The 17,950-nt window shown below is 38.9% G+C and overlaps 1 pseudogene; it reads right to left on the reverse strand.

Moving 5' to 3' along the window:
* LOC107710551 (pre-B-cell leukemia transcription factor 1-like) overlaps positions 1–16,516 on the reverse strand; it is a 65,292-nt pseudogene extending 48,776 nt beyond the window's left edge.
* Between the last annotated feature and the right edge of the window lie 1,434 nt (positions 16,517–17,950).

Below are 17,950 nucleotides of genomic sequence, written 5' to 3' on the forward strand. Positions count from 1 at the left end.
AATAGAAAATACAGTTTGTACAGTATAAAAACCATTGCGCCTATGGAATGTCCCCACAATTCACAAAAACAAACCTGTGTGTGTGTGTGTGTGTGGAGGGGGGATATCTGTGAAGACACACTAAATTTGGACAGTAAGGAGTATCACCCTGTCAGCGCGGTACACCGCACATTTGAAACGGCCCATTTAACGGCAGCACGCGCCTATCCGCTGTGCTCATTTGCATACTTCAGTGAGGCCCTGATGGATGAAGATGGATGAGAGAAAATCAACCTCGCTGAAACAACTGTTATATCAAGGTTAAACTATCCACAAAGCTCTTAACCTGTGCAGCTTTATCTCCCTGCTGCCTCCACCGATATCAATTCATCAATAGCACCTTATCGGGGAGGATTTCCGAAAGACGCGCACTATGAGGTGTGGTAATAGGAAATCAAATGAAGGCGAAGTGTATGCAGATATAAGGAGGCACCTGCTTACGATGCTGTCAGGGGATATTACCTAGAAAAACAGTGGACAGCAACAGGAGACGCCAGACAGCTGCTTCAGCTCTGGGTTTAAAGCTAAAAGGTGATTTTTTTTTTTTGGCCAGAGAGGAAAGCACAGAAAGGACAAGAAACAACTATGAAAGAGAGGAGGAACAGGAGGATCAGGTAATGTTGCAAGACAAATTCGAATATGTTTACCTGCCTGAACACCATAGCTCACAGTGTCAGAGCATTTGCAAAAGGGATATAAAAGTGATAGTACTACCTTACCTAGTCGATACAAATGTTTACCTTGTTTATAATATTTCAAATTATGATTTTTGTCCAAATCACACAGTTGCATGAATTAGATGTGCTTCAGTGTGAATGAACGATATTCTTTCAGAATATTTCTTTGACAGAAATATAGTGTAATATTAAGGCAGAAATATATTACTTTTGTAAAATTCCTATTCTAAAAAATTATTAATAATATAATATAAAATAATATAATATAATATAATATATTTTTGCACCAATATCTTGAATTTTAGGGCATAACTGCATTTATGGAGTTGTTGCCCTGCATCAATGTAAGATGACATACAGGTCTGGGGGCGGGGCCAGTGCGTTAACTGCGTTAAAGGGGTCATATGATGCTGCTAAAAAGAACATTATTTTGTGTATTTGGTGTAATGAAATGTGTTTATGCGGTTTAAAGTAAAAAAAACACATTATTTTCCACATAGGCAAGCACATGTGATGACCCCGGGCTTCGTCTACGGTGAAAGCCGATCCGACTATTTTTTTTGGGGGGGGGGACAATACAGGGCTCGCAAAATCGCTAGCCCGACATCCCGGGGTTATTGTGTTTTCCAGTCGGGCTACCAAAATGTATCACCACTCTGCCCGATGGGCTATCTTAAATGCAGATCTCCCACGGGTCCTTAAAATCTCCTAAAGTGAGTTGTATCAAACTTAAGGCCACAAAAAGTTTTAAATACGTTAAATAGTATAAGAAATGTCTTAATTATAATTTCAAGAGGTTTTACAGATGGAAAGACAAGAGTTGCGATACGGCTGGATTAAACTTCAAAAGGCAATGATGTCACTGAATAAATATGAGCGCTGCACGTTTCAAGTCAAAACGCGGCGCGGATGTCATTTTAATTTCATTTTACCTATAATTCCTGATAAGCAGCGTTTATGAGCACGGAGGTGCTTTGTGTACAGCCGTTACCGGGGAAACCGCAATATTTCAGCGCTCCTAAAGTGCCACCTGGTGGTAGAGAATGAATTTGCATTTCCAATAAGCCTTTCTTGCTGTTTATGGTCAAATCAATGCAAATATCAACTCGTGTTTTTACGCAGCAAACACATGGAGTTGTAAATGAGAAAGAAGTTAAAGAAGCCTTCTAAAAATCTAAACAATTAAGACAGTAATATCTATACGTTTTAAATTGACATAATCATTTATATGCTTGATTTATCCCTTTTCATAAAAATGGTCTAAAGGCTGAAATGCTGTTGTATACGATTTTTGTTTTAGTGAAAACCTGTAGGCCTATCTGAACTGTAAATAATGTAATTTTATGGCTCAATACTGTATGTTACCATAGACATTGTCCAACCCCACTCATACTGTGTTCATTTTACTTGTGCAGCTCTTAAAATGGGTCATAAATTGCCTTAAATTTATGTTTTAAAATTCTGCAGACACCCTGTAAATAGTGAAATAAAATTCCTTCCTTCATATTTGTGTATTGAAAATATTTTTGATTGACATTTAAACTCCTATATGATTTTCTATATTTAAAAAATATAAATATTTTTTGGGCTAGTTAAATTAATTTTCGGGCTACCAAAATCTGAAGAGTACCTGCCCGAAGGGCTACCAGGGATTTTGAAATTTTGCGAGCCCTGCAATACCTTTAATGATGATGATGATGATGATGATGATGATTATTATTAGAGCCCGACCGATATACCGTTTAGCCGATATTATCGGCCGATATGAGCCTGTCGCCGATATATCGGTATCGGCGAATATGCCGCCGATATGAAATTTTTTTTTACAGAACATATAACGCAGATCAAATGCTTGAAATGGTGTAATTACTTAGTTTGTGCTCCATTGTTTGCTCCTGGCTACCTGGATGAAACGCTTTAAAGCTTAAGTCTATGGAAAACCTTTGAAACTTTGAACGGCCATATCTCCGTAAAGACGCGGCGAATCCGCACCAAATTCGGGGGATCCCTTCAGCTCGAGGAACCCTCTCGAACGAGAATCGAGTGTACGTCTCGAGGCCCTCTTTCGAATGATAGCCCCCGGGGTTCGGGAGTTATGGGTGGTTAAATTCGAGGTCCCGCGCCGACCGATCTAGCGATCCCGTGGGGCTACCAACGCGCGGAGGGTGGCGTTCAAGAGGGCTCCTCATGCTGAAGGGAACCCCCGAATTTGGTGGAGATCCGCCTTTCACTTCAGTAAGGAGGTCTCTTGTTCAGGCAGCAGCATTCAAGCATTGGTTTATTTGACCGTAAGTGCCCTGCGAAGTGGACTTCACATGATATTCTGCTATGATTCCAGTTCCAAGGGAACGTACACGTTACATTCAAAGGGCATTAAAGTGCAACTTCAACTTTACTGTTCAGTGCACTTATGTCAGACTCATTTTGGATAATAAAGTTTATTGTTAAATTGTTAAATGCCCTGCCTCCATCATTACATATCTTTGTCACATCATTATAAGTGTTTGATCACCACATTTGAGTGACCATTGCAAAAAATGTGTTTATGTATATATATTCTGTTTATGTATATACTTTATTTTATATAGGCCTATAGTAGGCCTACCAGTCAAATGTTTGGACACACGAATGGGAAACAGTCCAAACTTTTGACTGGTACTGTACTATAATATACACAAAGAATATCGACCGATATATCGATATCGGCCTTTTTTACTCCCTAATATCGGTATCGGCCCCAAAAAAACCATATCGGTCGGGCTCTAATTATTCTTATTATTATTATTATGAAATGATAGGCTTCTCTAAATAAGAAATTAAATCTGCCAGCAGGCGGCGTTAAATGTCTTCATTCGATTCGTTCAAATGGATGATTCATTCAGGAATGAAGTAAATGGCTCTCTTTATGAATGGGCCTCTGAATCATTGGTTCACACGATTCGTTCAAAACGCGAATTCATTCAGAAACTAAACAACACTATACGTGCAACAATTCTGCTATAACTTTAAAGGTAATATGTTCTCTGCAAAATTGAGCAAAAACACATAATATTGTATTTAAAATAAAACAATATCAACTTCTTATTTACTGAACTGTGTTATAAAATCTAATTTAAACTCCTGATATTCGGGACAAAATCAGCACTCGGGTAATACTGCTCTCCCTGCTCTTGTGATATCGAATGATATAAACATATGAGACAAAAGGCCCCCATACAGGGGGCATTTTTGCACCAATATCTTGAATTTTAGGGCATAACTGCATTTATGGAGTTGTTGCCCTGCATCAATGTAAGATGACATACAGGTCTGGGGGCAGGGCCAGTGCGTTAACTGCGTTAAAATATTTTAATTGTGTAATTTTTTTATAAGTAATTAATTAAGTTAACATGTTAAACTGACAGCCCTAAATATAATATAATATAATATAATATAATATAATATAATATAATCAGTGTGAGATGTTATTTGTTTATCATAATATGATCTTTTTGTCCAAATCAAGCAGCCCTACTTTGAACTGGATGTACATTCTGGGAAAAGACAGTCACGTCAGAGTGAGTTCCTGTTTAAAGCAGATATAAATAAAGAAAGGCCATCAAGTCTTTCATAATGGCACTCAGAGCCTCATCCTCTAAAAAACACAGTCAATAGGGTAGAGAACACAATGTCACCAGCTGGCCTGACGACACAAGCCTCCAATGAGAGTTCTCCAGTCGATAAGGATTTGATGGCGGAGGTTTGGCTTCAGGTCGAGGTAAACTCTACTGCACATGCCTTGACATCTCACTGTTCCTTTTTCTGGCAGGAGGCTTGAAATGCAATATATCACTAGAACAGCCTTCTTCCTCCCCTACTCCCAAATGCACACACACACACACACACCTGCCACCCATCTTTCCGTCTGTGCTCTCAGCAACGGAAGACCTAGACAAGAGCTGCTAAAAGTGGTTATGTAGGACAGCAGAGCACAATGCTGATTATGCAAAAGGCAAAAAAGGAAAATGACAGTCATTAATAGGATTCCAGGAGTTAACTGTCCATAACTAACACTGCCAAAGGCGAGCTGGCAAACAGAGACAATCGGGAGTGTGTGTGTGTGTGTGTGTGTGTGTGTGTGTGTATTCAGGGACAGTGAGCATACACTGTACAAACAGTTCTCCGTTTAGAAACGAACTATAATAGCAAACATGCAATTAACCGAAAGATGCGAGACCTGCGTCCTCAAGGTCAGACGCTATTGAATATTTTGTGTTTAGCGTACAGGAAGTAATTACCACCCACATAATTACAGAAGGTGACTGTGTTGCAATTCACAAACGCACCATATTGCCTTCGAATCATTTCATTCTTCATCTAGCACATTTTTGAGGGGAAGCCCACTGAGCTATTGCAAGACCTTGAATTCCTTGCCACATGGGGGGGCTCTTTGTTTCCCCTCGATTAAGCTTGCCTGAGTGTTCAGGGCAGAGTGTGTCACGGTTCCTCAGTGTGTGTGGTGTTGCCAGGCGGCCGTGGTGAGCGCTGACCCCTGCTAAAGCTCCTGCTCCTCACCACGCTGTGCTAAAAGCTACCTACGCGCTCACTGGCCACCATGTTGGGAAGTGATCCAAATCCACCTCCTCGTGCTCCCCTTGCACGCTCTGCTCCTCCGCAGCTGGGCCTGCATTCGGTCGCATCTGCTGTGTGTTAAAACAATTTCTCCTATCACAACTTAAAGTGTATGTAAGCCAGTCATTGATCGTTTTCTCCAAAAAATTTAAACATTCTGGCGCTATCAAAACATTTCTCGACCTGCCTGACATGCCAACAGTGGTTCAACCAATGGTGTGAGTTTGAGGCGGGGCTATCTGTTTGACTGACCAATGACAGATGGGGGTATGTTTGGGAAATCTGTTTGAAAACAGCCATTGTTTTTACAATTATATTTGCTGATGCCAGAGGAATAGAAATGTTCCTTTAATTTAAGCTCTACAACTTTGGAAATTTTGACTCTAAAACTTTAACTCAAAGTAATCTTCAAAAGTAATGTATTTGAATTCATGTTCATTTTCAGAATAAAAATGAGTACAAAAATATACATAAAAGTATATAAGTATATACAGACACTTTTTTATTTAAAATAAATAATAATAATAAAGTAAGTTTTCATAATATATATATCGTACCGTTTAAGAGTTTTGGGTCAATAAGATTGTTTAATGTTTTTTGAAAGAAAGAATATTACAGTTTAAAATAACTGATTCTATTTCAATATATTCAAAAGTTAATTTATTCCTGCAATGGCAAAACTGAATTTTCCACATCATTCAGTGCCACATGATCAGGTGAGTTGGTGCTCAAAAAACATTTATTATTATTATAAATATCGAGAACCGTTGTGCTGCTTAATTATATAGTGGTGATATTAAGTCCATGTTTCATCAAGTTGGTCTATTGCCTTCTGATAAATCCCTCCTGCGCTTCCTGTGGCGAAGCATGAGACAGGATAGGCCAGTTGATGTCTATGAATGGCAAGTTTTGCCATTCGGAACTACCTGTAGCCCTTGCTGTGCGATTTATGCTTTGCAAAAACATGTAGGAGCTCTGCCAGAGGATTGTGAAGATGTTAAGGAGTCTATCACCAATGCCTTTTATGTTGATAACTGTCTACAAAGTGTTATGGACATCCTGACAGCAAAGGAGCTGGTTGGGAAGTTACGGACCCATTTGAGAGATGGAGGCTTTGAAATTCGACAGTGGGCAAGTAATGTTGCGGAGGTGGTGGAGGATCTGCCCAGCACCGCAAAGTCTGCCCACACTGAACTCTGGTTAAGTCAAGACTGTTCAGATCCTAGTGAAGGCATGCTGGGTTTAATTTGGCATTGTGCCAGAGATACCCTCTGTTATAAACATCGTCCTATTGCTTATGATTCTCTTACCTTGCGCAATATTTATAGGGTCCTGGCAAGTCAATATGACCCTATAGGGTTCCTTCTACCTTTTACCACTAGACTCCCCCTACGAATAAGCAGTAACCTAAGAGTCTCTTACAGTTACATTTCAAATTAGAAATATATATTAAAATGCATTAATAAAATGTACTGAAGTATACACTGTATATACCGACTAAAAGACATTATGTTTTCATGATATGTCCTTTATGAAAGTACACCTCATGAAAATCCACACAAACAAGTTTTTCATGAAAAAAGTTTTGGTAATTTAGTTCATTATTCACCCACAAAATTCTATCTATAACCAGACCTAAAACTATGTTTTTTCTGCTTTAAAGTGTTGCCAAACAGATAGGAACACCACCGAGGACGGTGGCTTAATTCATCATTTCTCTCCTTCACTCTCGCAGAGAGAAAATATGTACACTCATGTACATGTTCACGGAGGGGGTTACGCAGGCTCATAGCCAACCCTATTGTTTCTCACGGCAGCACCAGCTTCATTAGAATAAATTAGAATATTTCACGGCAAGAGAGCGACTCATAGCTATGCGTTACCTTCACATAACGACACACGTCCTCCCGCACCCCTCGACTCTATCTTCTTGCCCGCTGTAACATCTAACCCCCTGCTGATTAAAGAGAGTGGAAGGGATCTTTAGCACAGCCACACCACGCCAATAGCATTACATTAATCTACATTAGAAACATTCATTACATGCTAAACCACTCAGGCAACATGCCTCTTCCCCAGCACACTCTGTATATCATATCATTAACTTAAAGTATATGGAATGAATATGAAAATACACTTCCCTGTTGAGACATTCCCTCAAGTAAAATACTAAGACGTGGCTGAGGCAACACTATAATTGTATGGTGAAATCTAACAAAGGTAGACGATATCAGTGTCATTTTATTACTCTAATACACACTATCTATGAAATGAAAACGTGTGTAAAAGTCATTTTTGGGCTGTGAATAGAGTCTACAGGATGTTTTAGGTCACACAGCTACTCAGTGCGAGTGTGTGTGTGTGCAGGTCCTCAATCTCTCCACGTTTCCCTGAACACAGGATACGACAGCGAATAAATGTTGATCAGTGTTGATTCCATCCAATAAGCACGTGTCGACTGACAGTGTTCCTAAGCTGCGGCGAAAGGTGGCCATTAATCTTGGTCTGGTTTAAGTAGCATATATTAATTTGTGTCATTTTTACTAAGTCGAGACAGGAAGGGGTGCTCGCCAGTCCGTGTTTGACTGCTCACAGCAGCGGGAGAAGGGGGGGAACTGATGGCTGGGGGGAATATAGGGGGGTCTTTTATGTATTGCGCCGCTACCGCCGCCACTGCCGTCGTCAAAATCAAACAGCGGGATGCAGGAGAACAGCAATCGCCGGCCTTTGAATTAAACTAAATGAACTCCTGGGGTGTTGGTATGGCAACCATAGCTGGAAACGGCACCGCCTTTTACACTTAAGGCACGTAAGGAAATGAATGAATTGAAATGTGTTTGTAACGATGAGGATTTGGTGGCAGAGAGACCCCTAATGCTGTTATATGGATCACGGCCATTGACTGCACCGCTGAGGGGATGAGTCTGACTCCACAGAGACAATAATAGCATCTGCAGAGCCTTACTGTAATTCGCTTTTTTACACTGAGCTACAAACTGCACCACAGACTAATATCAGACAGAAAAAAAGGAGCTCCGTCGCATCTGCAAGCAAATTTCCTCTCTAAAGCAATTTTTAATCCAATAAGTGAGTAGATGTTCTCGCTGTAATGGCTCTGAATATGATATCTGTCAGACAACTATGAACAAAGCTCAGTTTGCAGAACGGCTGGCATTGATGCTGTAGATATCCAAACCGGCCAGCGCTGCCATGCTTTTATGCACTTTAGATGCATTCAAATCTTTTGAAAGGAAATATTAAATGACCATTACGATTATTGTGCCTTACACTAGAACAAATAATGACTATCAGCTTGTATTGTTAGCCAATTCATGCAAAAATGAGAAACGGCGTATTCCTTATTTAAAATATAATGATATATTTAGTGTAGGGCAGCATGATTAATCAAAATAAAACCGAAATTCAGATATAGCCTCTGTGCTGCGTGTTTTAGTTTATAGTGTGGCACTGTGTTCTTTTTACACGAGCAGCTCGTGTTTTCAGTGTCTCAAAGCGGCTTGAACACAGTAAATGCTGCTTCACACAAACTTCATCTCTGCATCTGCTCAGAGTTTAAGTCGATTATAATGTTGGAAATGCAAAATATGACAACCACCTTCCCAAACTTGTAATGAGAAGCGCTTATAAACCAGTTTTGGTCGACAAAAGAGAAGCTTTAAGGGCCCCCCTGTGATTTTCTGTCAAAATAATATCTTCATTTTTAAATGTTAAACTCTCAAGCTTTTAAGACAGCCATAAAGAATTAGTATTGTAATTTTACATTTGTACTTATTTTTTTAAACGCTCTATAAATTTTTTTATTTTAGTGAAACATTAAAAGTAGTTATATTTTTTGTTTCGTATTTTTAGTAATAATAATTAATAATAATATTAATGCTATATAAACACAAAATTGTGCAGCCCTTCATAAAGCACAGCAAATATGGAGTTTTGAAAAAATGCGAGTTAAATCGCAATCACAATTTTATAAGACATAAGACACGATTAGACTTTTTCTCCAAATCGTGCAGCTCTACTTCAGTGCAAAATCCAACAATAAGGCTTGAATAAGGCTCAGTTTGCCACAAATTAGAGTGCTGATGATTAATTTCATGTGTTGTGATGCCTTTCATACAGGAAAGGAGGAGGGGTGGGTTTAAATAAAGGTTTTGATCCTAAAGCAATGTGAAATAATATTAACATGATGTCGTCAGCCAAGACTCTGTACCGAACGCAGGTACGAAATGCAACAGTTTCAAACAGGCCCAGCATAACCTTAAGCCATGTCAATAATTATTCCATAAAATGAGGGTTTGGGTTCCTTTATTGACCATCCGCAGGAGGAAAACACCTCCCACACAAAAAGCGCTTCTTCACTATTCACACGGACAACCTGTTATCAGAGCTAATTAGAGACTCCCACCTCCGTTATACATTTCTGTAATTAGGCTCTTAAAACATGATTAACATGTCTCAATTACGCCAGTCATCATTTGGATAATTTATAAGGAGCTCTAATTGCGAGTGAGTTTAGACTTGAAGCTGGGTAATAACAGAAACACACAGGAAACATTATGCTGCTACTGAGGCATGTCCGTTCCAACGGCCCTAAGTATGATTAGCAATCACGTTCCAAATAAAACAGGAGGAGGAGAGACTCCCCTCATGTAGCTGTAGCAAACACAATATTTCTCCACAATTCACCACGACGGTCGTTAGATATCTCGCCAGCTCTAAAATTACGTGGCACACGAAGAACAAATGAGTTAAGGAATGAAGCCCAAACTTTATTAAGCGTGGTGTTGCAAGCACTACTACCGCTACAATAAAGGTAAAAGAACACTGTGAATAAATATGTGAATATTACAAAAGTAATACAACCCTTACAAAATGTACTCTGTTTACTTGTGTTTTCTCATCTCATCTCATAATGGCTATATTAATATATGAAAGAAAGACGTTTATTTGAAGTTGAAAGATATTTTGTAGAATTTCGCAGCTGAATCTTGTGTTAAAGGTAAATTAATCACTACTCTGAGACAAGTGTGAGATAAGTATGAGGTTCTATCACTCATTTGACATGAGATACAAGTAAGGACATGCTTGTTAGTGTGTGCACGTGTCAGGTTAGATGATAACAGTGTATCAAATATCTCCATATTGCTTTTAGCATTATACACATGCCAGAAAGCATCATTTCTTGAATGCCATCTTAAATTAACTCTTGAAGTCTAAACATGTGTTTTTGATCTCATTGTAAACAGTTCATCCAAGCATATGTTTTTTTTTTTCATCTTTTTTAATAATTTTTTTGTCATAACTCTTCCTGTGAAACAACTCTCTCTGGTGACGGATACCAAACCTCTCCAATCACTTAGTTTGCTTAAACCCTTTCTCACTCTTTCTCACAATCGACAGTAATCTTGCATTCAGATCTACCTCCAGCCAATCAACCAATAAACAGAACCCAAAACGTCCCCGCCCTATGTTTTTTTTTTTCTTTTTCGATAATCTGTTTCACTCAGATGTTTGTCACAATATGTAAGAAAATACCTCTCGCTACCTCTGTTACACTGCGACTTTATACACCACAACTGACACAAAGTTGCCACATTTAACACTCACCAATGAACTCATTTTTGTCTGTCTATTATTAAAAATACATTAAAAATCCAATTTATAGATTTAATGACTTGAATACATGTATACTATGTGGAGAATGTTTTTAATTTCTCAATTAAAATTCATTATAAATGTTTTAGGGCATAAAACCCCAGCAGACCCTCACGACTATGTGTCTAGGCCAATACATTACTTCAAATATCAGATCATTTTTATGACAAGGCAAGGTTAGTTCAAGCTGTAAAATGTCATGTGGTCCAACTGAATCCTCAAAAACATAATGAGATGTATTAATAATACATCACAATATCTGGAAAAACCTTTTACCTTGAAAAATATATTTTTTGAAAATGTGTGTACTCACATGTATTGAATTTTTAAGGAAAATATGTTATACGTTTTACTTGTTAGTTACAACACATGATATTTTTAGAAGGAAAAATAAATGAAACTTTTCTAAAAGTTTTTTGAAATTGCATGAAACCAGCTTGAACTAACCCTAACCCTAACATGATTTTAAAAAGATTTTTCCTTTTCTTTTTAGTGGCCATTTTTTTTCTGTCATCGACCTTCTATGGTTCAGCGAGTTCAGGCTAAGTTTAAGTTTATTTTTCAAAGCTCTGTTCATGATCGGGCAAATGTATGTCCATGTGAAACAGGCCTGATGAAAGCCCCAAGGGTAAAAGGAGCTGAAACTCGATACCAACAAACATCCAAGTTAATGTCATTGTCAACGTTTCCATACGCGACCATCTATATGTGCCAGTCACCCAATTCTGTCATCGACCTTCTATGGTTCAGCGAGTTCAGACTAAGTTTAAGTTTATTTTTCAAAGCTCTGTTCATGATCGGGCAAATGTATGTCCATGTGAAACAGGCCTGATGAAAGCCCCAAGGGTAAAAGGAGCTGAAACTCGATACCAACAAACATCCAAGTTAATGTCATTGTCAACGTTTCCATACGTGTCGAAGAAACTGTGTCGTGTCTGAATAGGAATTACGAGTTGCGCTTAAAGCAGCAGGCTGAGGTGCCTGAGGTGACGACGCCGTTGTTCCAAACATTCAAAGTTCTTGTAAATCAAGGTTATTGTGAGCACAAAAAGTTCATTTTTTAAAAACACAGAGCCACTGTTTCATTGAGGCAAGGCTCCATGACCTCCACAGTCTGTTATGAAAGCTAAGACACCACTGTTCCACAGCACGCTACGCCATTTCAACAAAACAGACCTGCTACAGATTTAATAACCTCGCTTTTCTGGAAACCACCTGGGACTCTATGGCTGCAACAATGTAAAACCATGAACGAGGCTGACTCTTTATTAAAAAATAAATAAATTTAAAAGGCCCCGACAAAAATGGTGGCTGCTCTCGTTTGGGCGCTCTGCACTCAGCACATTTGCAGTAAATGTCACGGCGGAGGTTTGAGCCATTTTCTCCGTGGCGGCGCTGGATTTTTAGTGGTGTCTGTCTGTGCAGTGTGAAATTACACCCTCACATTAAAAAGAGACAGAAGTGAACCGAGGTACAGCTCACGGCTAATTCTGTAGGAGAGAGGTTTAATGTACAAGGACCTTTCAAATCAACCATCGGGGCTTGAGTTCATTTATTTTCAGTGTTTGCTAAATCATATTCCCGACAGCATTTTCAATAGTATTAGAAACTGACACCTAAAAACACGGAATCTTTTTTTTTTCCTTTCTATTTTCGGAGTGTTTTCTTAAGTCACAACCAGGCTACTATCAATAGAATCTATTTTAAAAGCATCAAAAATCCTTTTTTCTCTTTCAATTCCCAGGCCAGGGCTAAAAAAAACTACAGAAATAGTTTGCAAATGTTTGTGGCGGGATCTTTGATGGTGTAAATAAAACAAATGTATTTCTATTTTACATTTACATATATATATATATATATATATATTGCCCTCCTGATCCACTTGACAATATCCTTCCTCCCACTTCCTTCAACAACTGGAAAGCCCAAACTTTTTTTTTAGTGTTTTCAAAATGAAACAAAACCAAAAAAATGGGAATCAGTTGATGTTATTATTTTTATACAAACACTGATCAAATGCAAGTAGGATTGATTCTGATGATCCGATGCACCTAATGAAGTCCTGAGAGAGAAAAGCAACCGTGGCACAACCAAGGAAGCTGAGATGAACCCCCTTGACAAAAACAACACCAGGGCTGTGTTCAAAAACAAACAAAAGCTCAACATGAGGTGTGTGTGTGGGGGTGGGGGGCATCTCACATTGTACACGGAGATAAAAAAGAAGATAATATAGACGAAACAAACAACTAATTTACACACTCCTCAGGTTGGGAGCGACATCACAACTATAATTCGACCAAAAAAGCCCCATCTTCATAATCGAACATTTTTTATAGCATGTTTGGAGTCTAAACGGGTTCATCTCTCCAGTCAAAAGCCCTGCAGGTTCCTGGTTGCCAGGAACTGTGGGAAGAGAAGCAGGAGCAAAAAGCCAGGAAGAGGTCCAAGTCACTTTGTTCTTCATCTTGGAAACGAACTTTGAGTGAACCCCGGTGACGCCAGGCAGTTCAAAAGAGCCAGGCATAACTCTTTCCCTCCTTGGCGAACCTTGCTAAACAAGAGGAGGGAAAAAAGCGAACCTAGTGCCATGAGGCCCCTGTGATCGCTGACACAGTGGCCCTCCGAAGCCCTCTTCAGTCGGTCAGAATCTCACTGAGGAGGGGGGAACCTTTCCACTGCAGTGCCTTTTAGACAGTGTGGCAAAGAGCCAAATTCAGCTTCCATGTAATGAAATCTTTGTAAATTACACTTTGGGGCTAATTAAAAGGAAGATAGGGCAGTGTTTTTTTTAACATTTGTTGTTGTTTCTCATTGTAGCAATCTGCCTCGAAAAACCTTCACTCAGGGACGATCGCATAATCAAAACAGCATGTTCATTTCACTCTAATGAATAGCGCTTCTGGTGGACTTTTTAAACTGCTCTTAAAGTGCCTTACTCAACCAGCTACATTTTATGCACACAAAAACTTCAAAATATATCCATGAACAATTTAGAATCTGCATCTAGCCAGACAGCGCAGCAAAAAAATAAAAAATGGTATGTCGCAATAAGTCGAGTTTATAAAACTCATTATCAAAACCATGAGGCAGAGTAACTTAAAGCTAACAGTCAAAATCGCAATTTAATGAGTAAAATAACATCCTAAAATCCTATTTTCAAACTAAAGCCATTGATATTCTCATATACTGTAGGCTATAAAAGAAAAATAAAATGAGAAAAAGCCTCATCATAGCGCTCAATGCAACATAACATAACCAATGATACAATACAATGTAAAATGCTGTATTAAGTAATACACTTCAGCTCATCTGCAAAAAATATAATCCTAGCACACAAAATAATAATAGCTATCTATTTGAGGAATCTGAATGTGGTATGAATCACACATTATTTGAATAGCATGAATTTTTGTGTTATTATTGTAATATCAGAACTTTGACATGGTGCAGTCTTGACTCTAACTGCAAATTCTCCTCTATCTAAATATCTAATAACGCACAATCTCACAAGACACGCAATACATCACTGTATTAAAGAGCTCTGTAGCAAAAAAAAAAATCAATATTACAATATTCAGCTTAATGTGATAACTGGATTTAAACAAAGGGTAGTAGCACTTGCAACATTTTGCTTTCTGTTCTCTATGTACTGTAAGACAGGAAAACCCACCTGTTTTTTCTTTTATTTCACACAGGACGTTGAATAGAGCCGGCTTCATTCTGTGACAATTCAGTGCATGTTTCCTAAAAACACAAACAGAAAATAAATATCAAGCCATCACTATGCATGACCTGTCAAAACTGTCATAACACAGACATTAGGCTTAGAAGGAATGTCTGCTATGTCTGATGGAAATGTGTTTTTGAGTATTTTACAAATGGTATTTGATAGAAGACAGCTGAAAAATGGCTCTAAATTGTGCAGCACTTTTTGGGAGTGATGCATGTGTTAAATGAGCAAAAAAACTGTCCGAATATTTCACGTGCATCATAGATGGCAGCATAAATTGGATTGCAAAGCGAAATTACTGTCAAATTCTCATACAAGGCGACTAGTTACATTCCTTTTCCAGAAAATAGCACAACACAAACTGAATTCATATTAAACCACAAATATAAAGTACATATCAGCATAAGAGTACTTTAATATGTGTGGTAATTACTACAAATCCCATTTTAAGTATTATTCCAATGTAAAATGTCTGCAAGTATTTTATAAAACACCTGTGTTGACAGTTGCTAAGGCTAATAGGGTCAAGTGAATTATTTTTTGTCAACACTTCAGTCATATAAATTCAACTAGCTACCTTATTGATTTTAATTACTATTTAATTACTACTAAGTTAATGTGTTTTATTGCATAGAATATTTATATGGAAAGTAACAGATTTAACAACGTTCCTTCAATACACAACAAGTAGACGACAGAAAGACTGTAGCCTCTTTGTCATTGTACAGTTATGGACTTTCTTATAAATACGTACGATTAAAAATCTTTAAATATGCATACTTGGTAACATTTATTTCTTTGCTCAGTTCTTAGGTGCTTGCAGTCCAATAAATAAATAAACTAGGACTGAATCCACCCGCAACGTGTAGTAAGTCTATATGGCACTGAATCAATGCGCTTTCTCATTTGTAACCTGCGAGCTCCAGAGCAATTGGAAATCGAAACGATGCATCTGGGAAGAAGCAGACAGCTGAGATTGTGCACAGAAGCACTCGGGGGTGACTGTAACATGTTTGTAATGCAAAATAAAAATTTACGCCAGGATAAAAGTTTGAAAGAAGACGCGAAAAAAAAGTCGGTGCGCTTCGGGTGGCGCGTAAAAATATAAAGCAGCTGACTTGTTCAACACTGCCGACGTGTTTCAGTAGCTAACGTTACTATGAAGTTAATAACACGGAGACAGCATGCATACATTCTTGGATATATACCTGGCTTGTGCCTCGTCCAGACTTTGGTCGGTTATGGTCATGATTTGTTGTAATATGTCTCCAATGTCCTGTTTTCTTCCCTCGCCGTCCGCTCCTCCCGTGCCATCCTGCATATACTGCGCCAGGCCGGGATGTCCGGCCATGCCCACCCCGTGAGAGGAGTGCATCAACCGGGGCTGATCATCCATCCTCGCCGCTGTTCTCTAGACTCTGGTGACTTTTTCAATTCTCGCCTAGGAGAAGGAAAATTCCTTCAGGAACTCTCTCCGTCACTCCCCTTTTTTTTCTGGATGTCAGGAGCGCGTTTACAACATGGAGAGAGGGGAGAAAAGGCAAAGCTCCTTCTCACAGCTGGTTTGGGTGAAATCTGATCTGGAGAGCTGCTTTAGGATCAAGCCACTCCTGCTCTTGCCACCAAAACCAAGACAACAGAGCCCAACTTTGTCTACGGGCTGCTGTAATCCTGTGTAATCTGTGACTCTGCCGCGTAACTCCTTGTTTCCTTTGACAGCTTTACGACTGAAACAGCTTTAAGACGTGCTTTGAAGGCGTTAAACGTGGGGAGAGAAGTGCTTTTGTTTCGCACAGGTCTGCTGGCAACACTGACACATAACGAGAGGCTCCGCCCACCAACACTGGCACATAGCGATGGGGCGCCGCCCATCGGCCGTGATTGGACGAGAGCGCGCTGTTAGCCCCGCCTCGCTTCTTCCACGATACGTCAATCATATTTCCGAGGAAGGTGGGTCGCCGTAATAAGCTTTTAAGATGTGGCGTTAGCGCCGGGACTGGACAGGGTGGTAACACGGTGATGGATAGGGGTTGAACATGAAAATAAATAATGGTGCTTGGCGTAAAGCCTCTCTGTCCGCTCTTTCCCACCGTCAACCAGGACTGGAGCTCCATGTCATCTCATTCTGTAAATAAATATGACCATTAATGATGTCTTTCAAATGATTCCACTAGTGTAAATCTATGACCAAATTTTATATAGTCATTTATTTAGTTTGAAAGGTCTGAACTGAGTTGTTAATGCATTTTACACATAGCTGTCAATAAAAAATTTAAGTCAAACGTCAAATGTGAACGTTTGTAGATTCGTGGCTGGTGTAAACATGAGGAGAGCTGTTTAATTCTAGTTTACCCATCTGAAAGATTATGTCTGTGTCAAAATCCCATAAAACACAGATAGGGCTGCCATATTTGATACATGTAATATTTACAGGGCCTATTAAAGTATCATGCAGATTGCTCTGTCAAATAAATCATGATCATATTACATGTCAACATGTAGTGTAAAGATGAGGATATATATATATATATATATTAATTACTCCTCCACCATGACCACTCAATGTGTCTTGGAAAAATGATCAGACAGGCAGTTTGCTCAGCCATGTGGTCTATTTAACGGTATTAAATTCACTGGCTATTGACATGGAGCTCAGAATGTGGCAGAAATGTCACGCTCTGGCTGTAGGTGCTGGGAAAAGGACCAATAAAGAGAGTGTTAAAGAGGCCATTTCTGATGCCTGAGCACCCATCACTGGAGCAAATATTCCAGAAGCACCACTCCTACTATTCATATGTCTCATCCCCGTGCTCAACATATGAGGTGCGTCACCTTCCATTATGTTCCTTATGAGAAACGACACCACTTTAACCTGTCCTACTTAGGAGGTGACTGCTGACATATACTGGTCGTATAGGTAATATCGCAACTTTTTATTGCATACAATATAATCAATTTCAGAGAGCAAAAAAGATAGGGAGGGATAATGTAGAAATCACTCAATGCATGACTGTATTCAAAGCTCATGTATTACATTCATGTATTACACTTTTTTTTTTGATTGCAATGATAAATGGTTTATTAAACAAAAACTTTTACCAACAAAGACAGATAACAAGTGCAAAATATAAATAAATGAATGAAAACACTAAATATAATATTTAGTGCTTTAGTTTGGGGATAAATTCTCACTATTAACTAACTATTAACTATGACTTTT

This window comes from Sinocyclocheilus rhinocerous, unplaced genomic scaffold, assembly GCF_001515625.1.
Source record: "Sinocyclocheilus rhinocerous isolate Xijiao unplaced genomic scaffold, SAMN03320098_v1.1 scaffold957, whole genome shotgun sequence".
Lineage (NCBI taxonomy): Eukaryota > Metazoa > Chordata > Actinopteri > Cypriniformes > Cyprinidae > Sinocyclocheilus > Sinocyclocheilus rhinocerous.